At 40.5% G+C, this 25302-nt stretch overlaps 2 long non-coding RNA genes across 6 annotated transcripts in view; one reads left to right on the forward strand and one right to left on the reverse strand.

The window, feature by feature from the left end:
• Nucleotides 1-3023, forward strand: part of LOC116445147 — a 74876-nt gene extending 71853 nt beyond the window's left edge. The window contains exon 7 of the long non-coding RNA XR_004240673.1: nt 1720-3023. This is a non-coding gene — a long non-coding RNA (uncharacterized LOC116445147). The remainder of the gene's footprint in view (nt 1-1719) is intronic.
• A 2151-nt stretch (nt 3024-5174) lies between these two features.
• The window catches only part of LOC116445146, a 47476-nt gene continuing 27348 nt past the window's right edge, over nt 5175-25302 (reverse strand). Inside the window, exons 1-4 of one of the 5 annotated variants that reach the window (XR_004240670.1) lie at nt 14879-16705; nt 11503-11670; nt 10270-10446; nt 5175-8401 (exon numbers count right to left, since the gene is read on the reverse strand). This is a non-coding gene — a long non-coding RNA (uncharacterized LOC116445146). Of the gene's footprint in view, nt 8402-8857; nt 10447-11502; nt 11671-12189; nt 12407-14878; nt 16721-25302 lie in introns of those variants that run through there. The other 4 variants (XR_004240668.1, XR_004240669.1, XR_004240666.1 and 1 more) reach the window with 4 other exon arrangements.

Here is a 25302-nt window from a genome sequence, read left to right on the forward strand (position 1 = left end):
TTGAAAGCAGCAACTCATCTGGATAATCAGGACAGAAGTTGCTTAGCTAGTGGGTGCCACCATCACTTTGGCCAGTTGGTCTCTGACAGGAGACGATGAAATTTGACCATGTGGCAATAGGAGGCAGTGACGCAGACTCCAGCATTTAATGAATCACTTTTAAAGGTGTTTGGAACTTTTTCTCATTTCTAGGTTCTAATCAGCAAGAGAAGGATTTTATAAAATATTTATCCTCCATTCCATGCATAAAAACGGTTTACTTTATTTGGTGTTTGATGCATTTTTTTTCTCCATTAGGAGATCAAGCCATAATCTGTTAAACACCTGAAGGGAAGTTTCCCAAAATGACCTGATATGATGAATACAGTTATAGACTGTAGCTGAAGAGGTGCTTATTTTCACAGCTATGGGAACTGTAGAAACTGAAATATTTTTTTCTGAAAAGTTCTGACATCAACTTTTTTTCTCTTACAGAAAGCTTTTTACTATAGAATTGAAGTTGCACGAGTATATTTCTTAGCACTAAACATTCTAAAAATAATACAGGATGATAAATAAGATGACATTTAAATTCAGTACAGTGCTCACTGCCACCAAACTTTGTAACGACAGCCCTCTTGTACAGATATTCAATTTAACAATACATCACCTTTGATTCACAGCTCTGAATAGCTGAAAAATCCTCATGTGATGATTGCCCCTGACCCCCAATAACTTGCCATTTGTTTGAATGGCATTCAATGAGTAAGCACTTGAAGCAGTGTACCTCTGCACATGTCAGTAGTGTTTGTGTGAGGTTTAATTTAGCACTGTATATTATGTCTCAGCCTTCACTTTCTGGGAAAGGTGATGTGAGGATATTGTTTTACTAAGTAAGGACTGCAAAATTCATTATTTACTGCACGTTAATTTGATGTACCATTTTTAAATTCTAGATGGATTTTTGCCATTCAGCTGTTGAACAATATAATTTTGGAGATCAGCCCAGGTGTTTGTGTCCTGAGGTACATGAGGATGACAGTACTAAAGAGGTTGTTAGCAGCTTTCTGACAGATCAGATATCCTGTGTGTTGGGGGTGAAATCACTCCTTTTTACATAAGACAGCTGTTCAAATGCAGAATTCCTCTCCCCATGTGTATTTGAAGTGTGGGGTGGAAATTTTTACTTCCTCTTCTGCTGTAATTGAGCTATGTAGAACTGCCCTAGAATTTGCTGTATTTGTAACTGGACAGTGGTATGAATGCCCAAAATACAACTCTTCTGTTTAAAATACATCAGGTAGGTTTTTCTTTTGTTTGTTGAAGTTTTTGTTAGCTTTTGTTTTTGTTTTTTATTTCTTTAATAGGAAAAATGAAGTGCATTAAGTTTTTTCAGCTGGCCCATTTGATTTTTCCCAGCTCGAACATAAAAATGTCACAGGAACCTGTGAGTAATCTGAAACACAAGGTGTGACTGAGGCATGTTTTCAAGGCCATTCTGAGACATAACATACTTTTAAAAAAACTGTTGTAAGTCCTGGTTCAAGCTGGCATGTCTTAGTTATGGTGGTGCTTTGAATGGTACGTCAGAAACTGTGGAGACGAATATAAAGCATTGTGTCTCTTTTCATCTCTCTTGCTACACTTCATTAGAAGGCTATCAACATCAGTTCTAACTTAGCAGCATCTCAGTCTCCATCTCTGAGTACTTCACTTCTTCCTGTTACACTTTCTTCCCAGGATTTAATGCCATTTCTCCAAGGTGGCTCTTCTCCAAGCTGTACAACAATAAGCATGGGTAGATGTACATCTCCTTGAGGACCACTGGAGACCAGTCTTCACCCAAATGGAGCTGCCGCCCTACTCAAAGACAATGCTAATGATAGCCACAGATCCATAGTTGCTGAGTGCCTTATGTGCTTGTCCAAGAGGGATTCACGGACCTATCAATGCACTTCACTCAATAACCACAAGTTCATAACAATTTTTGACTCTTACTAATATACTACAATACAAATGAATGTGTTAACAGTGCCGTTGTTGTTTGGAAGCAGCACTATTGCTTATGAGAGAAGAGTTTCTATTTTCCTACCACAATTATCACATATTACTATTCATTTAAATTGGAATAGAAATGAAAAGTCACTCAGGCTTTGGAATATGGACATTTAATATGTCTCTTAGACATCTATTTTTTTATTTTAACTTATTCACTATGTGTGTTTTCTTCTCTCACTCTGTACCCATTAATATCCTTCAAAAATGATTGTTTTTTTGAAATACAACTTCAAAAGAGAAATGTGATTTTCCCAGCATGCTGAAACCTTGGGTGGTATGCAGTGTTGTCACTAGCCATATAATTTAAAATTAACACCATTGACAAATGCTGTTTTAAAGCTTCTATTGAAAAATCATAACTTGTAAGTGTGGTAGGGCTTTTTTGCTGATCTGGATTTACATTTGTGTAATTTACAGTTAATAACTGGAGAGATCTTGTTATAGCTTGATTACTCTTCTTCTGTATGCCCCTTGTTTTGTATCCCGTTATTCACTCAAAGAACTTAATTAAATGAATCAGAGTATAAGCTCACATTTGCTGCAACAATCACAATTCCCCATAGATAATTTTCTTTGGCTGATCTTGCTGGGATTTCCAGGAAAGTTCCCAGAAACTGTTTCACAGAATAGAGGGATTTCTCTTTTTAAAACCCTTTTTTGGTGTTACACAAATTTGAGCCCAGAAGAGTTTAATTTTTGAGAAATAACCATGAATACTACATGCATGTGTGACTGTATAATAACAAAATCTTCAGAATAAATTGTGTTTAAGTTGAATCTTATTTGATTTTTTGTGGTTGGCTTTGGAAACATTTGGTAGTTATTTTCCATTGAAATTCACATCCTCTTGGGGCAGCAATGTGTTTAAGTTCTTCTGTTATTTCTGCTCTGTAATTTTAATTTAAAAACTTATTTTCAATTTTTTTTCTGTTTGCTCTGTTGTGTGTACTTATCTTTCACATGGCAATAAATAATTCTGCATTTGGTATTGGTGGTCTCGGTCTTAGCGTGCATGTATTTGTGTTGAAGGGCTACAAAATATATCCCAGTAAATAGCATTCTTCTTTATTTTGAGAAAGAGAGAAGGAAGGGTTCTAATTTATATCCATATTGCTGAAATAAAAATGTGACCTCTCTATTCAAGAACGTGGCTGTAAATTTTCAAAATTACTTATATGGCTTAAGTGACCCATTTATAGATGGCTAAACTGGGATATTTTTAAGAAATAAATTTTTAGAGAAGAAGGTTCAAGACTGCAGCAATTTGGACAGGACCAGCTGGCCCCAAAGAACCAGTAAAACTCTCAACTGCTGTCTGTGAGTACAGTGCAGTTCCCTTGGTTTCTGTTGCTTTTGTTGGGTCAAGATGCTTGATTTCTTGATTCTTGTTAGACATTAAATAATACTGAATTATGCCTCAGTGTACTGACAGTCTAATGACAAGCATTAAAGAGATGAGGCACATGGAATGAGTCACAAGGGAGAATTTGTTTTGGGATTTTGGGTTTTTTTTTGCTTATTAACAATTAATTGAAGACATTTCTATGAGAGCAGGTGAAAGCTTCCTCCAAGCATGTAGCAGACTGACAAGGTACAAGTCAGCTTGAATCCAGAGGCTGTGTCACTGGGTCAGTGTTCCACTATTTAGCAAGAAATGGTAGCTCAGGCAAAGTCACCTGTTTGACGGTGCTGCGCAATCTTCTGCTAAATGCTGGGTTGCTTCTTGCCAGCCTAAAGGGAAGAGTGACTCTGACTTTTCACACATTCACAGACATGCATCCATTTCTGCGAGTATCAAAGGCTTATTCTGAGGGTCCTCAAAGCAGTCCAGTCATCTCCAAGGAGGTTTGTATCATAGCCCAAGAGCTCTAACCAGAATATATTGAGGCTAAGTGTCATACCTAGGAGCTCCAGCTGAAATATGGTTTCAAATGGCAAATACTAAGTAAGAAAGAGATCCTGCTTCCAAAACTTGAGTCTGAATTGGGATAAAACTTAGATGGAAATGATCATCCAGCCCAATCTCTTGCCAAAGCAAGATTATATCCTGCAGGCTGTTTTCTAGCATTTGCCAATCTGGCTATAAAAGCACCAAACAAATAGGCTCCATTACTGGGAAGAGTCTGGGAGGCTGTTCCATTGTTTAAAAGATGTCATGCCAGTTCATTGTTTTCTGAAATTAAGTATTTATTTTTTTCTTATCTTAGTTACATCTTATCCTTGGTTATGTTCTGAGATACCAAATTAAAATCTGACATTATTAAAGGCAATATAGTTGTTGGCTCATACAATCTACCTTTGTGTCCTCAAACCCAGAGTGTTGATCACCCAAGGGAAAGAGCTGCACAGCTGCATGACCATGATTATTCTATGTAACAGGGGCCACGGCAAATGATGGCTATAAAATACCTTTTGCTGCCTTTTTGTATCTAGCCTTCTCTTTCCTAATTAATAGCTTTCTCCATCCCATCACAGCTTTTGTTGTTCTTCAGTGAGTGTTTGCCAGCAGCTGTATCTACTTTAATAAGTAGCGTGGCCTTGTAAGAGTGTGGGGTGAAAACAACACAGGACCTATAGAGTAAAATGTTTGGTGCTGAGGGCTTACTATCCACAGTCATGCATGCTTCAAGATTTTGGAATAGTTCTGGGCTGGTCCCTCAAACTGCATGTATGTACTGGTTGGAAATCATTATATGCACTTCTGGAATGCATTTTCTTATATAGTTTTGTCTGAAAGCCTGTGAGTGTGTTTTGTTATGTGAATCAGAGCATAATATGTAAGGATGAACTAAAATGCTGGTGCAGATACAAACCAGATATTTTTCAGAGTCTGTTGTCCAGAGCTGAATGCAGCTTTATATATCAACAGGAGAGATTTGAGTCAGACATCAGGAAAATGTTTTTAATGGTAAGGGCAATGAAGCACTATAGAAGTTGAATAAAATCCATGCTGAAGTGTTTCTAAAAAAAGGATAAACAAAACATAATTTACTAAGAAGAAAGATACAGTTGTTCCTACACAGAGAAACAGAAATGGATTTGGTCAGTTTATGGCATCTCTTCAAGCCAAATTGCCCCTGGAGAAAAGGAGGTGGTGGTGGGGGGGGGTGGGACGAGGACCTTATTGCTCTCTAAAACTACCCAAAAGAAGGTTGTAGTGAGGTGGGAGTTGGGCTCTTCTCCCAAGTAACAAGAACAAAAGGAAATGGCCTCAGTTTGTGCCAGGGAAACTTTAGATGGGGTATTAGGAAATATTTCATCATGAAAAGGGTTGTCAGGCACTGGAAGAGACTGTCCAGGAAGGTGGTGAAATCACTATCCCTAGGAGTATTTTAAAGGTATGTAGATTTGGCACTTGGGGACATGGTTTAGTGGTGGACCCAATGAGTTTAAAGGCCTTTTCCAACATAAACCGTTACATGATTCTATGATGGGTGTCCCCTTTTTTTATGCATACCAGTTTCATTTTCTCCAGTATTTTAATTTTGTGTCCTTCCTCCTGCTATTCATTATAATTTTCTCTTTTCCTTGTCTGTTATTTATAACTTGGGCTTGTTAAGCTACATCCTGGAGTCTCATTGAAGACAATTTACTCTCCCAGATACCAAAAGTTTTTAATAAAATTGACTCAAAAATAATGTCTACCAAATAATGTACATAGTAGGTGATAATCTACTGTGAGCCAGATTTCAAAACACATATCATGTTTTCTTCAGGTCAGTTTAAATTCAGGTTCAGATGAGAAATAATCACAAATGCTTTACTCAACTGATGGCATATAATTGTTTCCCAACATTAATTTGGTCAAGTGGAAAACTTCATGTTAATAAAATTGCCACCATTCTCTTACTCTATATTGTAAAGTGTTGTGAATTCCATTCCATATTCTGTGTATCGAGATGCTCAGTGTTGAGAAAGAAGTGTCTTGAAAGAGAACTGCACCCGACAAAATACGCATTTCAGAGCCAAACCCCAAACAAATCCTACTCCTAAGCCTCAGATCACTCAAAAAGTGACTCAATAAATTTTGGCTTCTCTACCATTCAATTTAAGTGAATTAAGATATTAAGACCTTAACTCACTAAGATTTCTTTTAAATGCCTCCCTTCTGTATAATAATTTTTTGATTTACGTATTTTCTGCTGTGGCTTGTGAAGATTCCAATGTCCCAAAAGGACAGGCCTTTTAAGTGGATGGTACAGGTGTCCAGTTTTGACATAGAGAAGCAGTCTAGACTTGCCTCTTGGCTGCTGTTTAATGCAATCTCTGGAAAAATGAAAAAGTAGACTTAAACCTACCCTACTAAAATGTTTTAAAGTCCAGGTCACTTATTTCCCAATAATCTATCTTAAATCTGATTCCTGCTCTAAAGATAACAAAGATTTAGAGATCCAAGGCTATTTCATATGTGTTCTTTTGTGCTTTCTGATGATATTTTATTTAGAAAAAGATATACTTTTCTTTGTAAGGTATTTCTGTTTTGCTAGGATAAATAATATTCAGAAATATTTTCTTGATGTCCAAAATTATGTGTATACCTCTATCCATTTCTGATACTGAATTGGATAATGTTAAAAAAGAACAATAAAGGGGGATGTTTTGCTACAAACATTAGTTTTGGAATGAAAACATTTTCATCTATGAGGCTCCATTCGTTCTGCAGTTAACAAATACTTCAATTGACACTGTTGTCAAACCAAGGACATAAAACTGAGAGTGTGATATGTTATCTACTGCCAATTACGTAAGCTCATGATGCATAAGTTATTGCAAAAAATGAGGTCATGACCCCTAAACCGACTCCTTTTGAAGTTGTAGTTCTTTATAAAGCCTTGCACATATTTGTATATTTTAGTTGGTTAACTCTTAACTGAATTTATGCAATTGCTTATGAGAATGATTGTATGGCATTTAAGAAAAAGCATACTCTTTCATCTACAGAAATACTGATTTGTTGATATGCTTATAGAGAGGTGAATCTGACTAAACCATGGATTTTAGTTCCTAATCAAAGAACTTAGATTAAGTTCCTTATCAAAGAGATGCTTGAAAATAAATATTTTTGACAATCAAATGTAAATATTAAAGCTATTGCAGTATGTTATCTTGCAGTGAGCAAGAGGATTAGGACTCAACCTCTCCAGTCCTTGTCTCACCTTTTTTATGATCTTTTTTGGCAAAGCTACACTAATCACTGAATTTTCCCTTTTGCTTTCAGTTCTCTTTCTGTATGACTAATATGACTAAAAGTAATGTTTACCATGTGAAAATAGTGTGTAAGTAATAGTCATTTGAAAAATGCCAGCAAAACTGGGAAGAGTGTTAAGTGAAGAAATCACTCCACTTGGAACTGGAACAGTGAGGTCCTTTTTCATGTCTCGGGCAGATGTTCCAGAAACTTTAAGAATAAAGATATTGTGATGCTAAATATACTTAGCACCTTCATTCTAATGCAAGGGGTTTGTTAGAGGATCATTTAGCTAACGGTTTTTTTTTTAATTTAGAAAGAAAAAAAGTATGACTTTTAAATATTATTTATTTTCAAAACTTGGTGGAATTATGACCTTTGAGATGATTTAACAAAGCCTCTCCTAGAACAGCTAGTAGTCCTTGTTCTTCCTCATTCAGGTCAAGGACTGAAAACCAGGTGTTTCATACTCTAGTAAATGACATTACCAAGTGGTTTCCTTTTTTTTCCCTTGTGTTTTTGGGACCCCCTCAGCTACCTCTGTTGCTCTGCAACTTGCTAGCTACATATAAACAGTTACCTATTCACTGACCTGGGGAAAGACCAATGCAATAGTTTGATGGGCAGTCTGAGTTCAAGCCCTTGTTCAATCAATGGTTATTTATTTATACAAAATGAAACAGGTCCAACAGGAGATACAGAATACAATAATAGCCTGATATTTTGGTGGCCAGAAAGACTGCCTGGAATACAGGATTCTGACATCTTGCAGAACAGCAACTTGAAATCTGGACTCCTGTGCCACCAGTCAGTGTCTTGATCACAGGATGATTATCTAGGAGGGGTGGCAGTTTTCTTGCTCTTTGATGTATTTCATCCTAGGCATGAGAATCTTCCCCAGGTAAGAACTCTGTAAGAACTGGTAAGTGCCTGAAAAGGGTTTGGTCTCAAGAGACTATAATTTCTCAGTGAAAGAATGCATTGCTGTGAACTCCAACAGGGACATGACTAGAGTTTTCACGACCATGTAGGTCCAGAATGGTTTGTCCATTGTGAAGATCCATCAATGTCCTGAGTTTGAAGGAGAGGTCAACAAGCAGTACTGGAGGTCATGTCTCAGGAAGCCTGCAGAACGCCAAATCATATGTCTGTGTAAGTGTCAGACTTGTAAATCATCTGTTGGTACAAAAGTTTAACAATGGGGAAATGGTCACATACAAACATTCATTTGGGGATTAGGCTTATGAGTCTGGCTGCTTTTAAACACTTCAGCTGACATTGATATGAAACCAGGGCATTAAACCAGGAGCCTGACATGTGATCTGTTGCCAGTTGCCTTCAAATTACCATGTCTGATGAGAGAAAAAAAGAGATGAAGTGAATGGAGAAATGGGACAGGTCATCTGGACTCTGATAATTAATGTTCCCTAGAAAATAAAAGTTTTGAAACTTTCCTGGAAATGAAGTTTTATGATCTGCTACAACAGCCCACAGGGGGAATGCTGCAACCTACACATATTGACAATTGTGGTATTACCAGACAATTAATTTTTATGAGTAATTTCCAGAGCAACCCTCAACCATGCAGTCACGCATACAGTGGAACAGTGTGCCATGGAATTGAGACTCAGCTAAAGGCCAAAGATTATACAGATTTATTAATATTTGCAAAAAAGATCCTAACAGCAGAGAGCAAATTGAGCAACAGAAGGGGGAAGAAGGAATGGACCTGACAATAAAATGAGCTCTGTAAGGATATGATCCAGAGCATGGTGAACTCAACAGAAAGATTTCCCATTGATTTTTTAAGATCTTGGATAGATCTCAAGAGAAATGAGACACACCGTCTTAAACCTTTCCCCCTACTTTCTCCATCTGAATGGAAAATACATTCTTGTTCACAACTGGCATACCCTTTAGTGATCAAGAATTGCAAGCAAAATGTTGATCACATTTGAGATGTAGAGCCAAGAATCCCTACCTAAGCAGTCCCAGAAGTGGCTCTCCAAGGGCTAAGCAACTGGCAAATTCTCTCTAATAGTACCTTCATATTTGTATTAGACTCAGAATAGTCTTCCCCTGTACTTAATGTTGCAAACCCATTCTGCTTTCTCACTTAAAACAGAGAGAATAATGGAGTAACTGGATTTACAATTTCATTTCTCTTAAATCCTTCTCCATGCACACTTTACTTGCAAAGGTAATTTAGTTGTCCTCTACTTATGTTTAGTCTAAATAGTAATAGCTGTTACTTTTAAACAGCTATTAAATACTTCAGTAGTTTTTAAACCATGCCAAGGAATACTTGGAATAAAAGAACAATGAACAGAGATGACTGGACATGAAGTTGTAGAACTGAATTTGTTTATATATCATTCAGAAGAAAATAATAGCTCTGTCAAAGTCGCTGTTAAAGGCTGTTAGAGAAAATAATATACTTTGCAGAGTCTACACAGATCATGGATTATGGCCCCAAGTGATAGATCTCCAAGATAAGCTTGGTTATCTATTTTCAAAATTTTTCCTTCTGTGGGAAAAATAGATTGCTGCCTAATGTAAGTAATGTTTGAGAAACTCATCCTGCTGTGATAGCAACTCTTATTTCATCTTACACACTGAAGGACATAATTTATCTTAACACTAGGCATTGAGCGAGGCCAGCTATGGGGAAGTAGTACTAATAGGGTTTCCTTTTACTGCTGCACTCACTTGAAATATACAGTCAAGCCAAGCCTGGTTTAAGGACTCTGTTGGTTATTTTCTTTAACATGGTGTGAAAGACCAAGGCTGCTTTATTGCAATGGAAGGATAAGATACCAGCAAGACGTGCTGAGTTGAGGAGCTGGTGACAACAAGAAAGAGAAATTGTCATTACTTCCCGTCACTTTGGAGGTACAAGAATAAACATCCTTACAGGGAAAAACAGAACATTTTCAATGGAGAATGCTCAATAGACAGTGCTACTGTTTGGTGGGTTGCAGCCTTCTCGGTGTCCAGCAGGTCAGGAGTGAGCACTTCCACATCACTCAGCACAAGCCTCTCACCTTGCCCAGGCCATACATGACTGGAGCACCTGCTTCTCATCTTCTTGTCAATCTGGATTCCATCTGTATCAGAAAGCCCAAATTCCATGGTCTGAGGATTTACCCACTCCCTTCACAAGCATTGCAGGTACTGGCTTTCACACTGTGAAATCACTCTGTGTTGCTTCCTCCAGGATCCTGTAAGGTAGCATCAGTGGAGACAATTGTCCTTCACCTAGCCTCAACACATACACAAACCCCTTAACAACAAGCACTGGCATCTCCTTCTGCAAGGTGATTCTGACCTAGGGGGCACAGCACGAGCACTGCCTAAAGCTTTGCAACAGAGCAGAAGATATGCAGTAGAATTGGATTAAAAGAACAAAAATGGAAAAGACCTGCAGTTTTCTGCTGTTACAGCACTGGACGTGAAACAGCACTTCCAGTTTAAAGTCTGTCAAATGACGAAGCACAGATAGTGCATTTGGAGTTATCAGTTTAACTTTTGTCCCAGACCTTCCTGAGGACACTGGGAATCCCTCTATGTTTGATAAACCACAATAGAGGCTCTTTCCTCAAGGACAGGTAAACACATAGACATTAACAGTCAGGTTGTAAAGGATAACTGAGCTTACCCAAGGACTTGTTTTCTCAGGTTCATCTGCACTATCAGCTTGAGCATATCTGTGAAGGTCCCCTTGGGTCATGCAGGTTGCCCTCTTTGTCTTGGTCTCAGGATTTTTTTATCAAGTTCCCTGTCCACAAAGAGGTGCGGCAGAGTGATGCCTGAAAACCTGGTTCTGTTCACTCTATCAGTGCCACAGTAGATCTAGTTTTTTACCAGGATGCCCCAGTGACTCAAAGAATGAGGGGGACACAGACTTTATCTGTAGAAAGTATATTAAAAATCTGGTATGTTGCCACAAATAATGTAAGATGGAAAATCCTGATTCAAAAATCAGGATTCAAAGGTGAATATGAGTTTATTGGGCAGAGACAATTATTTAATCCATGCTGTGAAGCAACAAACCCACTAGTATCCTGATCTTGGTTTTATCTGGAAAGTGATGATAAAGGCAAAGATGATATTGTTGTATGTCTACGGCAAAATTAGTAGATTTTTCTGTGGACCCCATCCAAATACTACTGAAGCCTCCAGGAAAAAGCCCCACAAAACCTCACAAAAACAAAAGGTGCTTTTCTGTGCTTGCATACCAAAGTAGATGTGTATTGGTTTTGCTTTTAAACACAAACCTTAGGATGCATCCAGGCCCATCCAGCACATGCTTACACAGCTGATGTGTACGTTTCTCCTTTTTCCACTCTCATCAAAAGGTTCATCAAAGCTGTGGAGATGTTTGATATTCCTGGTGAGACGAGGTCAGTGCCCCTCTCTTGGAGCTGATTCATATGAAGTGGAGGCTGAAAGGGGACAGAGGGCAGAGGGAGAGAATGGGTACTATTTTTAGCACAGAGACATTTATCAGTAGCCTTGGCATCACTGGAAATCAGCAAAGAGAAGTCTCTGTTGGGGACATGATACACGAAATAATATACAGAAGACATGTGGAGACCTGCAAATAGCAGACTCCCCTATGGTCACACCATTGACACCTGTTTGCATTCAGATTCTATCATACTTGTGTGCCAGTATTTCAGACTTACTATTTTTTCCCTTAGTCTTTTAGGGGGTAGCACAGATGGTGACTTCTCTTGTGTGTTTTGCCCTTTACACTTGTTTCTAGTGACCACCTCACTGCCTTCATTGTGGTTCTGTTCTTTTCAGAGTGCTATTGATTATATACGGCACTTTGTGGGAACCTGGTATAAAGGGACAGCTTTATAAGCCATCATGGCTTATAAAGGTATCTATTTTTATCAACCTGAGCAATTGTTGCTTAGAAAAAGAGACCCCTACTTCCCAGGCTGCGTGTTGCTGACCTCGGTTAGTCCGAACTCCTTTGACCTCAGTGCAGCTTAAGCGATGTGACAGCCGAGTCAGCCCCTTTAATTCCAGTCTTTGTGAGGCTCATGTGATAATCATGCACTTGCTCTGTCAGAGGAACCGGCAAAGAGTGATTCTGTCTGTACTTGCTCCCTGCAGCAGACCTCTTTCTTGCCTTCTCTCTTCCACCAGATTCCTTTCATTTCGTTGGTTCTATTCAGGAACAAAGAGGACTTTGTTGAATTGCCTTTGTGGTTTATTTTCCTGAGCCTTGGAAGATAGCAGACTTTTGCCACCATTCTATCCAATCCTTTATCACATGCACAATACCCTGAATGCTTAACGGAGGCTAGTGTGTGTTAGCCTAACTATCTGCTTTTTTTTTTTTTCATGTTTGAAGCCAAGGCTTACTTCTGGATGCCAAGTTAGGAATAATGGCTGGAGTAAAAACTCAGGGAGGGGTCTGTCCATGCGGCTGCAATAAAGGATTCAGTCAGAGGAGCTGTAGTCATCAGTAGCTTTCATCTTGTTTTTCATGTTCTCTGGTTTTACTAGGCCCCCCATGCCTATGTAGAAATCTATTTCTTTACAGGTGTAGAACACATCTTCATCAAATGGTCTTTGGCACATGTTCAAAAAGAGATAAAAATGCATTGGCTGGCCACTACAGTTGTTAATATTTTGCAGTTTTTATCTGAGCCTGTAAAAGTGTTTTGACATGCTAAGGTGCTGCAGTCTGCACAGATGCAGAAAGGCAGTTCAAAAGAGTGAGATGAAGGACTCTAATCTATAGATTTTACCATAAAAGTCTTCTCCAAATCTCAGGACAAGTCAGTAGTGTGGTGAAGACTAAAAAGAGCAGCTGACTCTGATCTTCTGCCCTAACCACTGTCCCAGCTGCTTTTCACATGACCTGCCACTCTACCTATTCCCAACATATAGCTCTCAATGTGTTTTCTTTATTTAATGCATCAAAACATGTTTTTTAAAACAGTGAAAAATGTAGCCATTACTCAAGGCTGTCCTTGAGTGATAACTTTGTCTGTTTTGTCTATTGCCAGAAGGACACAGTGTGGTCCTGGAGTCTCTGGACAAGGTAATCACTGAGAATTGCTTCATCAAACCTCTTCCCATGAGGGAAGAGATCTATAATCTTTGTTTTTAGTGGAACAGACTAACCTATCTGAAAGGGTAGTAGGCATCAAAATACAGTGCTTCTGAACTCTGTTAAAAAAGGTCGGGCAGTGTTTAATCCCGAGAGTGATCTCATGGACCTTGAGAGAATTTCATCAAGGATGTAGTTAGTCTGTATTTTGCAATAATCTGAAGGAAATAAGCTTGACATTTCAGAGATAAAGCTCACAAGCAGTACCATTCCAGTCACCCAATGTTCTTTGTAAATGGGATTTCTGTGCTGTTTATTTCTAAAAAAGTCTCATGTTCAAAACCTGAAACTTTCAGCCCTTACTTGAGCAAAAATTACACAGAAACCAGCATGAATAGTGCCTAGAGCAAAGTGAAATAAAAGCTGGAGGATCTGGTGCTGTGTTATTTGGCTCATGCTGCAGAACTTCAGCAAATTTGTCTCTAGTGAGAAAAGTGAGCAGTTTTGACAGCTTTTATTATATTGAATTACAGTTACAAATAGGGGCATTGGTTTGCAGAACATTTGAAAGCATGATAAACACAGTCCTAATGAGAAAGATGTTTCTTTTTATTTGACAGAACACCACTGTTTTTTCTCACGCATACAAGTGCACCAAAAAAAAAAAAAAAAGACCCGGTTATTTGAGGCAAAATTCCTGAAATATTATTCTCTAAATCTCTAAGCATTCACTTATTACTTTTTATTCACAAAAGTATTTGATGATTATATTGTCTACAAAAATTGTAGCAGTGATAAAAGAAAATAAAATTGTTAGTTCAAACATAGAGTACCACAGTGTTTTCTTACGAATTTAAGTATGAATTTAAAATCAAACACGCTTTTCAACATTAAAAATCTTATTGTCCAGAGGATAAATGGTTCTTGCGGGGAGGGAATTGCTTATATCCCTCATGCAATTATAGTCTTTGGGTTGTTTAACTCTGGTTTCACCCACCATGGTGCTTTTTGAACTTTAAAGCCTTAAGTGAGGAACTTGTACTGCAGAAGAAAACAATTTAACATCCACGTGCACATAACAGTTGTAGCAAGCTCACTGGAGAGAAATCTGTTTGTAAAGCAGCTAGTGTTATGGGTGCTGCTAAAAATAGCAATAATAGCAAGATAATTTTGCTTATCCACCAGTAACACTTGCAAGTGAAGGCATTTTGCTGCAGCTGTTAGGGATTCAATCACTTCTAACAAAGGTGTTTAGTCCAAGACGCTGGGATTTTACATGAGTGTGAATTTCACTGAAAACCATTTAGCTCTGCTGTCTGTTGTGCTTCTAAACTTGCATCCCTCTCCATCTTCTTTAAACATAAAGGGTTGCTGTTGCCTGTGCAGGTTCATTCTCTTATGCTGGTCCCACACACAGACCCATATATTCCATCACCTCTTTTACTTTTGATGGCAGTAAAATGGAACCAGGAGGTTATTGCTATTCACACAAGTTTTCACACTTTTGAGCCCTCCCCACAGGTACGTCTGTGTGTGCATGCCCTTGACACATGCATGTCCCTGCGAGCAAATGTGCTTACCTTGCTGGTTTTCTAATTTTCTGAGGAATTTTCAGGAGACTTAACTGAGCTTTGTTTCTGCTGGCTGAGCAACTTCCTTACTTCTTCACTTGCCTGTTCCTCTCTGTCCTCCCCGCATGCCTGCCTCAAACAGTGCAGCCTGCTGAGATCAAGCCTGTGAGCCGCCCCGGGCAGGGACACCTCTCCTGGTGCCTCCTGACAGCATTGCCTGTTCTCTTCAAGTTCATCAGTCCAGGAACTCGCTCCTTGTGTGCTGATGCAGTGGGGTGCAGTACCAGCTGAGAGGAAGCTGCCACGAAAGCCACAGGAGCAGAATGCATATGGAAATGAAGCAAGATACGACAAACCTGCCGCTAGGGCAGCCTCAGCTCACCCAAACCGTGCTGAGCAGAGGTACAGCTGAAGGAATTTTTCATGTGTTGTCACATCCTCAAAGCTTGTTTTTCAGGGCATAGAAATGCTTTTTGTTGTCTCAGAAGCCACCTCCTGCACATTTACAACTTTTAAATCAGCCTCACTTGGATTCAGCAGAATTAGGGATAGGGAAATCCTATTAGGTCTTATTATCATTTGAGCTACTAGAGCAGTATTGTTCTATATGTTAATTTGCCAAGCACTCTGTTCCTGTTTAAATAACTCAGTGTAAACACCATGTAATTACTGTCTGTGCCTCTTAATACATATTAATATGTTTGAATAAAGATTTTTAGTATTTCCCTTAGAGTTCAAACACCTTCCTGCCTCTTTTTAAAGATTTAGCTATTCCTCCTCATCAAGAAGGTCATGTTAGTTTTGATGAGGCACTGGAGGGAGGGTGAAACTACACTGACAGCTTATGCCATATGTCCTTTAGCCAAAATGCTTTTGGACTGCCTGTTGAACCAACTGATTCCCTTAAGACAAAATGCAAAAGGAATACTGTCTCTCAAAACCTCTTTAGAAGCACAGTGAAGAAGGAAATGCCTACTTTGGCTTCTTGCACCCCACACAGATTATTCCCAGTGGCTGCTCGAAGTGATGCACGGGAGAGTACATGTTCTCCCATGTGCTCCAGCCCTTGGAGAGGTAGCATAGGTGGGAAAAAGCTACCATCACAGGCAGAGAATGAGTTTATTTGATTGAGATGATTTTAATCCAGTGCATCTACTCCCTGTGCAGCAGTCTGGTCTCTCAGCTCACGCCCTTGCAATCCCAGCTCACTGGAAGACACCTTCCCTTCTCTCCCTCTGCCAGCCATTCCCATCCAGTCACACCCTGGCAGCCTTCTTACTTCATGGTCAGGGTTTCTGCAGAGTGGTGTGCTCTGGCATTGCGTGGAGCACCTCTGGGATCTTGGGGCTGTGGTTAGCACTGCTGCAGTCCCAGAGCAATGAGGTGGCACCTTTCCTCTGCAGAAGAGTTGCTGCCCTGGCCACACTGAAACCTTCACTAATGACAGACCTAAAGTAAAGAGGTGTGTGCCCAAAAGTAAGGACCTTTACCTGAGGCTAGTAAAGATGCTGGCCTGATGCAAGGTGACATTCAGGTGGAGATCTTTTAACGCCAGGTGAGAAAGAAGATGCAGCCCTGGAAGTGTGTTCCTAGAAGAAAGGCTGACAGCTCTTACTGACACCATGGTGACACTCTGCCATGTTGTTACCAGTGTCCCCACTGCTCCAGGCAGCAAGCTGCCCAGTGAAAAAGGACCTGATGGTGCTGGTCGACAACAGCTGAACATGAGCCAGTGTGTGCCCAGGTGGCCAAGAAGGCCAGTGGCATCCTGGCTTATATCAGCAATAGTGTAGGACAAGGGCAGTGATTTTCCCCCTGTACTTGGCACTGGTGAGGCCACACCTTGAGTCCTGTGTCCAGCTTTGGATCCCTCACTCCAAGAAGGACATTGAGGTGCTGGAGTGTGTCCAAAGAAGGCCAGTGGAGCTGGGGAAGGGTCTGGAGCACAAGTCTGATGAGGAGCAGCTGAGGGACCTGGGGGTGTTTAGCCTGGAGAAAAGGAGGCTCGGGGAGACCTTATTGCTCCTTACAACTAACTGCCTGAGAAGAGATTGTGGTGAGATGGGGGTCAGTCTCTTCTTTTTAAGTAAGCAATAGGATGAGACAAAAAGGCCTCAAGTTATGCCAGGGGAGGTTTACATTGGATACTAGGAAGCATTTATTCAACAAAAAGCTTGTCAGACATCGGGGAGGGGTGTGCCCAGTGGTGGGGTTGAGTCACCACACCTTGAGGTATTTAGAAGGCAAATAAATGTAACACTCAGGGACATGGTTTAATAGTGGACTTGACAGTGCTGCATTACTGGGGGGACTTGATGATCTAAAGGTTCTTTTCCAACCTAAGTGATTCTATGATTCTATGATTTTGTTGCTGTGGCTGGCGTGCAACATCATCAAGCTGGAGAGACATCCAGGGCCTGTTATCTGTGAGATGGACTTCTCTGCAGGCTAGTGGGTCATCAGGTCTCTTTATAGTGACAGTTAAAAACAGAGAGAGAGAACATGGAGACACACTTCAAAGAAGGAGATGAGTGGGTAGAAAAGGAATGAGGGAGCCAAAGCCATGGTGTTGGCTTAGGAATCTGGAGATATATGTGTATATTTGGTCGCCTTAGGGCTACCTCCCTGGTCTGGACAGAGACTGAAGGTCCTGGTGGCTGGAACAGAAGTGGAAAGAAACCTTTGTACATGCTATGTGACTGGCAGTGGAGCTGGAAAGGGACACTGCCTTGGAAGGAGCATGTGGGGAGAGGAGCGAAAGATGGACGCTGCCAGAATGATTTCTTGGTGACCTGGCTTATGGGTGGCTTACTGGTGGCCTGGAATGGGTTATGCAAGAGGCTGCAATGACCTGTCCAGCCTGTCACCCCAGATTTGTCATGCTGAGGTCAAGTAGCTGATCACATGCTCTGCTGGGAGCTCGCAGGCAGCCAGACCCATACTTGTATTGATACAGTGCCTGAATCTCTGTAGGATATTGTCAGTAGAGTTTGCTCCGGTGCTGAAAAGTGTTCTGCTGCCAATATCTGAGGTAGGATGAAAACCTTAGCTCCTATGGCACAGAACAGTGTTTCAAATAGCTGCTCTTTTGCAGGTGTCTGGTGTAGTTGCCAGTTATCTCTGAGCCTTCTGTTTAGGGCTTAGAAAGAGGAAGAGTGGAAATCTCTTTGGTGAGGTATTTCTGGAGGATACTAAGGAGTTCCATTAGTTTGTTTGGGTATTTGGAGAGTGCTCATAGGACAAGAACTTGTACCAGCCTTCTGCATTTTCAGTGGGCACATTGCATGAGCAGACCAGCTGGCTAACCTCACAGACCTCTATTGCAGTTGCACCCATAACTGGTGAGCCTTGAACAGGTTGTCAGCAACTGGTGAGAACTTAGAGTGGCAAAACTCTCTAAGGCAACTGCAGAAGTTTTCTCTTTCACTATAGGTTTGTAGAAGGAGAACAGCAGGAAGCCCTGACGTTGGTCTGATGTATACAGAAGTGTTGCCTCCACCAAGGGTAGCCCTACATGCACAGCACAAACTCTTTCAGGGAGAATGGACACCTCCTGTGAGCATGAAGAGACTGACATGAAGAGAGGATAACACCGTGTCCCATGTCTGCCATCAGTCTAGGACAGCTGCCCTTATCTATGGCATCAGTCTTGTCTATGTCTTGGAGGTTCACCTGAGCAAGTCTGTCCACCTGACACAATGGACTGTTTTTAAGAAGGCAGAACTTGTGATAGGTGGGAAATAGTAGCAAGGGCCATAGGGATGAGCACAAGCAACTTGTTCAATAGAGGTGAAATAAGCGGGAGCAGTGGTGATGCTGCTGCTGCCTGCACATTGGACAATGGATACCAGAAAGCTTGGAGCACACCTTTAATGTACTTGCTGTGCTGTGGAACACACAAGGGATGAGTGTGCTGTGTGGATCAAACTGGAGCTGTGCATGGGATGGTTCAGAGGAGGGGCTCACTCTGGTTGCTGCTTGGTGGAAGTAACCCAGCCAGTGAGACAGGCTCTCTGCATTACTGACACTGAGAGAGGATTATCTGTCCCGTTGCATTAACAGGGAATGGATTTGGACTTCCTAAGTCTAGGTTAGATTCTACTGCAACTCCAGCACTTGAATCTGTTTCTCATATTGTACATTATTCTCCTCTGAGAAATCCCTCTTTCTCTGTAAAAGAAACAAAAAGAATAAGCCATAACAGACTTTATTAAGTTATCCAAGAGATGTTGTGCAGGACAGTATCCCTGGAAGTCATCCCTTGCTCTGAGGAAAGATCACACTTAACTTGATTGTCCCTGAGAGAAATTCTTGTAACTCCTCCCTGCCACCTCCAGTGATACAGCATCAACTACACACTGAGGCTTCAAGGCTTTACTCCCCTTGCACCTTGCACTTCATTTATTTTTGGTCTCCTGACCTCAGAGTATCTTTGCAGCAAGTCAAGATTAAAATTTCTCATCCAACTCTTGCTGCATATGGCAATGCTTTCTTTTGGTAACAGCCTTTCCTTCATATTGGACAACTCTTTGGAGGCCTCTTCCTCTCTATCAAGGCCTCCCTTTTCCAAAGCACTTAATCTTCCTGCTGTGCTCCACTGTCCCCTCTGGCTCCCCTGCACTGCTCTTCTGGTGTGAGCTTTGTGTCTCTGTGGACCTTGTTAGCAATTTTGGTCTAATATTTGATGCTCAACACAAACCTAGGATTGAGGAGACTTGCTCCAAAGACTGGGATCCTGGCAGGGCTCTAGCATGTGGTGCTCCTAAAGAATAATAACTCCATGAGGATTTGGTGACCCCTCTGTAAGACCTGAGGAAGAGAGTGCTGGCCAAGGCCTGGGGAGTTCTGTGGCATGTTGGCCCTCCCTGCTCCATCTGCTTTCTATTGCGCTTGAAAAGGAAATGAACTGAGCTAAATGATTTCAAAGTGAAATTCTCCACACTGCACTCTAATTCCATAATTGCCAGCTCCATGCAGTTCCCGGTACTAAAATGTTTAAAATAACAGCCTTTGAAAAGAGCCAAAGCTTCGAAAGGCCATGCACCACCTCTGCTGGAGTAGTAAAATGATGGCAGAATAATTTCCACATGCAGTGGATGGATGTTTGGTTATTTGGGGGTTGAGCATAGTTTCTTCATTTGCCAGGAATTTCTCTAAGTTGGAAATCAAAATTACCTTTTCCTTTGTGAACTCTTTTTAAATGCTGTATTGACTGATGTATCAGCTGTGGTTCGGTCTACAGTTGATCTCTCAAACTTTCTGGTGCAAATTTTTGAACAGACAAAAGAAGCTTTTTATTTTTTAACATGGAATACTCTGCATCTCCATATGGAGAGAGATGTGAAATAATTTTTACTCTCTGCCCTTTGATCTGATTAATTTCTCACGTGCAGTTCTATAAATGCCTCTGTAGCAATGATAGCACTGGCTTGGTTTAGTCCGACATCCGTTAACAGCATCTTCAGTGTGATGTAACATCTGGGACAAGAAAGATCATGCTCAGCCGGTTGACAGCAGGCAGCCACCAAAGATGTGCTGGCCAGTGGTGGTTTGTACACCATGGCTCAGGAACTGCAGGCTGAGATGCTTCACATGCGAACCTGCAAGACTAATTGTGAGTTTTCCTAACCCATTAGCTGGTTTGTTTTGCATTCTTTCTCTAATGTTATGGAGACATTTTCTCCACGCACACCTCATATTTTCTCTTCCCCTGTATTTTTGGTGAGGGGTTTTTTATTTCTTGAAATCTTCCTCTGAAACAGTTCTGCATTTCTAGCATAATGTATCTACCAGCATGATTGACTTTGCTGTGTAGTATTGAGTCTACTTCTGGAATTCATCAAGTTATTGTCAAGACTCTTGTATATATTCTATTAAGTGAATGTGTATCTTGCCATGCCTTTAAACAACTCTGTTGGTTTTGACGGAGAGAATTAAACTTTTTTTCTTAAAATAAAAAACAACCAGAATAAAAATAGCAAGCAATCTTTTCAGCAATGAGCAATCAGAATTTATGCTCTCATTGTGCATGGCTCTGAAGATGTGATGATTCAATTCAGCTGAGCATCAACAAGATCAAAAGACTTTGTTGAAGTGTAACTGTCACTTTGATCAGAGCTGTATTGGAAACTTAATGAAATGAGTGGCTTCTTTTGACAGTTGCTTCTTTTGACTATTTCTAGTTGTGGTTGTGATACTATGGGAAAATAACCTGACCCTGCTGAGTCCAAACACTGTGGTTGGATTTTGGGTGAGAGATTAGATAAGGCTTTCCTTTTTTCTCTGGTAAATACAGTTGTCTTGAATTTTGGATCCATCAGCTGATTTCTGAAGTTAGACTTTTTTCTCTTTTTGTCCCGATCACAAGTTATTTCATTAATTTCAGATTTTCCAGCATTCTCAATAATTCTGAAATGCTGTTTCCTAGTCTAGGCAGGAGAAAGGCCCTAGCCTGAGACTTGAAAAATTTTGATAGAATTATGTGGAAAAATCTGTCCATATTTTGTGTGAGGGTTCAATGACCTAAGTTTGGTTTTGTTGCACTTCCATTATGCTCGACTTTATGAAATCACTGCGGAGGCTAGAGAAGACTGTAGGATGGAGTTGATTTGGGAGGTTTGAGTCAGGAATGAACAATGCAGGTCTCTCTACAGGAAGATTTTTGACTGACCCTTCCTTTGTGTTCTCTCACTCAGGTGGTGACTGAATTTGTCTTTGAAATGATTTACCCCCAGCTAAATATAAATGGCTGAGGACAAATCAACCTGCTTTTTTCAGCTTAATTCTGAAGTTACCCGTAAAACTCTTGGTTCAGTGTATTCTGCATTCTTTTTTGGATTGTGGTCATAATTTCTCTGGAAAAACCAATTTTTCTCCTCTTGCAATTGGGTTTTAACTCCTTTGAATACCTCTAAAAGCCTCAAATTTAAAATGACATTAATTTTCTCAAGTCTTTTCTTTTACCTTGTGGTCTAATCCTTAGAGCACTACCATATAACACACAACCAGATGATGATCTCAACTTTTAAGAAATGCTGGACAATCAGTAAGTGCCTGCAGACAAGGTACTCCAAAGAGTCTTCTCTCTCTTCCTAACAATCCTCTACAAACAGCAGCTGTAGTCATGTTCAGAGGTTCAACTGACTAGATTTGGGACAAATGAACATCCTGAATTTGGGTGCTCAGCTCTGAACTTTATGGAGTTTAAAATATGTATTGCATGATAGACTTGAAGCCTGATGGTAACCAGACCAGAGGTTCCATCAGTGTAATTTTGCTGCTCCAGACATGGGGACCACCTTCAGAGCTGATGGTGCAAATGTTACACACTTGTCCTCACTCTTAGGGCACATGGCAGTAGCACTTGTCTTCAATGTATGTTTTTTTCATCAGAAGTCAGCTGGCAATTTTGCTGGTGTTGACTCTCTGGTGATGCAGATAAGACGCCTGCCTTTTCCAGAGCTTGAAATGTCCCCAGGTCCTCTGCAGAATGAGCTTTGTGTGGAAATGTCCATGTATTTTTTTTCCCCAAAGTGACACCTTTCAACAAGGGTTGGTACCAGGTTTCTCAGAAAAATTAAGCAGATGGCTAAAGATTACCTTGTGGCCTGAGGGCTATGGCCTTTTGAAAGAATCTTGTTTAAAGAAACAAGTAGGAAAGACCCAAACAGGAAGAGTAGTTTTGAGTTGCCTTCAGCAAAAGGAGCACTTAGTAGCAGAATGGTGCAACACCTTGTATCCCTCACAATGAATATATCTAAATTCTAATTTCCTGAACTCTGGAGAGGAGTCAAGTGTCTGAAGAGAGTTTCTTTGCTCACGGGTCCAAAACTTCTGCATTCAGAGAGCCGGGCAGACAGCTTGTCTCCACTTTCCTCGGGAGTGTGTTGCCAGATCTTGCCTGGCTGCTTCTGACAGCCGGTATTTCCCACTGCAGAGCCGGCTGCTGCCTCCTCCTGTTGTCTCTCAGCTGCCTGTGAAGCCCAGCAGACAGTTTGGACCCTGCCATTCACCAGACATATTCACTAGCCCATGTCCAGTGTGTGCCATAATCCCAGCATTTGCCAAACAAAAGAGAATATGGATGTTCCTGCATTTCTGCTGAACAGACGTGCTCCCTACAAGTCCTGGTGATGCAGTTTGACTGCCTGGCTTCCACTGTCACAACCATGGGGATGAGCCATGAAATTTCCTCCTTATTCCTAGGTTGCTTTCTGCCCTGAAGCTTGAAAGCGTAAAGCTTTCCAAAGCACTTGGCTTTATCAAATGCTTGTAATTCTGTGTAGTTTTTATTACCCATGTGGAGGTTTCCACCAATGTAACTTCATGGATTTCTAGCAGAATAGTCTTGATTTCTAGCCATGTGAAAAGAGGATCATATTCCAGAACTTTTCAGCCTGGGACAATTATGTTTTCAATTGGAAACAACAGCATTTTGTCTATAGACATTTTCAAACCTAAATTATTCTGCTATTTGAGCTCCACCAATTTATTTCATTGATATTTTGATTTCTTGGCCTGTTTTTGGATGGAAATGAACGTTGAAATAACAAGATTCCCTCCAGATTGGAAATTCTGTCTTTTGATTAGGTTTTATGCAGCATGGGATTCTTTTGTCTCCTAATTTAACACATACACACATGTATATATATACATCTCTCTATAATGAGCACCTTAGGACCCTAAATAAAAGTTTATTACAATTGAGTGTTACTTGTAACTGCATTTGGCAATTGACCAACAAATGGAGAAATGTCCAATTTTAATCCAGCAGGAATTGTATAGTAACTTCATGAATAAGCTTCATATTGATCAACTCTCAAAAATGTCTTATAAGGAATGCAATAAATACTTGAGAATAGAACACTTGTGTATTTACAAGCTAAACACAGCTTGCAGTGAAGAAAGCAAAAGAAGTAAAACCATGATACCCAAGTCAGTCTCGTGTCCCTGAGATTTTTCTGTGTGGGAATTTGGCACAAGCAGATCTACTATGGCAAAATTAGAGTGTTTTGAGCATGCTGAACATCCCTTTTAAGCTCCCCCAGGCAGCTGTTTAACACTCCCTTCTTGTTGCTGCATTCCTCCTCTTCATCTCTGATGTTTGGAGCTGTTGCTCTGCTGACCTTCCTCTTTCCCAAATCAACTTCTCTGCCTTGCAACCCTTTTTTTCCTTTTTTTTTTTTTTTTTTTTAAACAAAGGCTGATCTAAGTATCTTTAAGCGTTTAGTTCAAAACCTTAGTTTCACATTTTACTTTCCCCACTTCCTTCTCTTTCCCTCTCTATCCCAGGCTTTTCAAGACTGTGGCAATTGCTTTTAGGAGAAGCCCGTGAAGGGAGACAAGGCAACCAAGAGGGCATCTTCATGGTTAGGAAAACACAAAGGAAAGTAATTTCACTTTGTCTCTCCCCCTCCAGCTAATACCAGAAGCTTTCTGTTGAGACATGGCTGCATGATAGCTTAGGTGCTCCTCTTCCCTGGGGGTCTGTGGGAACAGTGGGTGTTGGGCGCCTCTGAAAAATCCTTCTTCTTAGGAAGCCCTGCCTAGAAAGGCTGGGCTGGGTCAGGCTTGGCCCCACATGGCTACAGGTCGACTCTGAATTGGGCCTGTCTCACCTGACATATGCCAACCCAATGGCTCAGCTAGTCTTTGGCTATTTTTGTCTTTTCTTTAGGGAGACAGCTTGACTGCTTAACACAGTGCTTAATTCTCAGGTCATGATCTGCATGTCTTCAGGTCATAGGGGAATTTTGGCTGGCCAATTGTTAAACCTTCTGTGTTTATAAGCATTAAACCTTAATGTGGTTACTGCTCGCTGCTCTCTGTGTTTTGTTTCAGTCTTGTGAAGACTGTGACATTAAGCTTAAGGGCACTGCAGACAGTAACTCAAGCTTTGTTTAAGACATGGCAGATAAAAATTTTTCATACTACTAACATATATGGTAATGTGGGACACTTTACACTGTATAAATATGAAACTAGCATGTTATGAAGATAAGGTATTTGATATTTTCTTGCTAAGGAAAATATTTAATTATTTTTATAATTTTGATTTGTACATAATTAAAATCCACCTTATTTTGTTAGCTTTTGTGTTAATTAAGGAATGGAATGTTAAATTTATTTTAAAAATAAAACCATGTCACGCAGTCATTTCTACACAATGTGGGAGTGCTGACCCCTTTAGTCACTTGCAAAGAGCATTTCTGGTTGGCTTTTCCAGCTGCTGCAGAGCTGGCAGGTGAATGACATGTGGGGAGGCCTCACTCTCTTTAGTCTTCCCACCTTCTTATTTCTCTGATAGCTTTGGATCAGCACAAAATTCTTTTCCCACTGAGCATCTGCTGACCTCAGTGATCTGCTGAAGTCAATCAGCCTCTGCTGACCTGAGTGATTTCCCTAAGAGCTATTGTTTATAGGGAGGCTTTCCT

This window comes from Corvus moneduloides, chromosome 6 (genome assembly GCF_009650955.1).
Source record: "Corvus moneduloides isolate bCorMon1 chromosome 6, bCorMon1.pri, whole genome shotgun sequence".
NCBI lineage: Eukaryota > Metazoa > Chordata > Aves > Passeriformes > Corvidae > Corvus > Corvus moneduloides.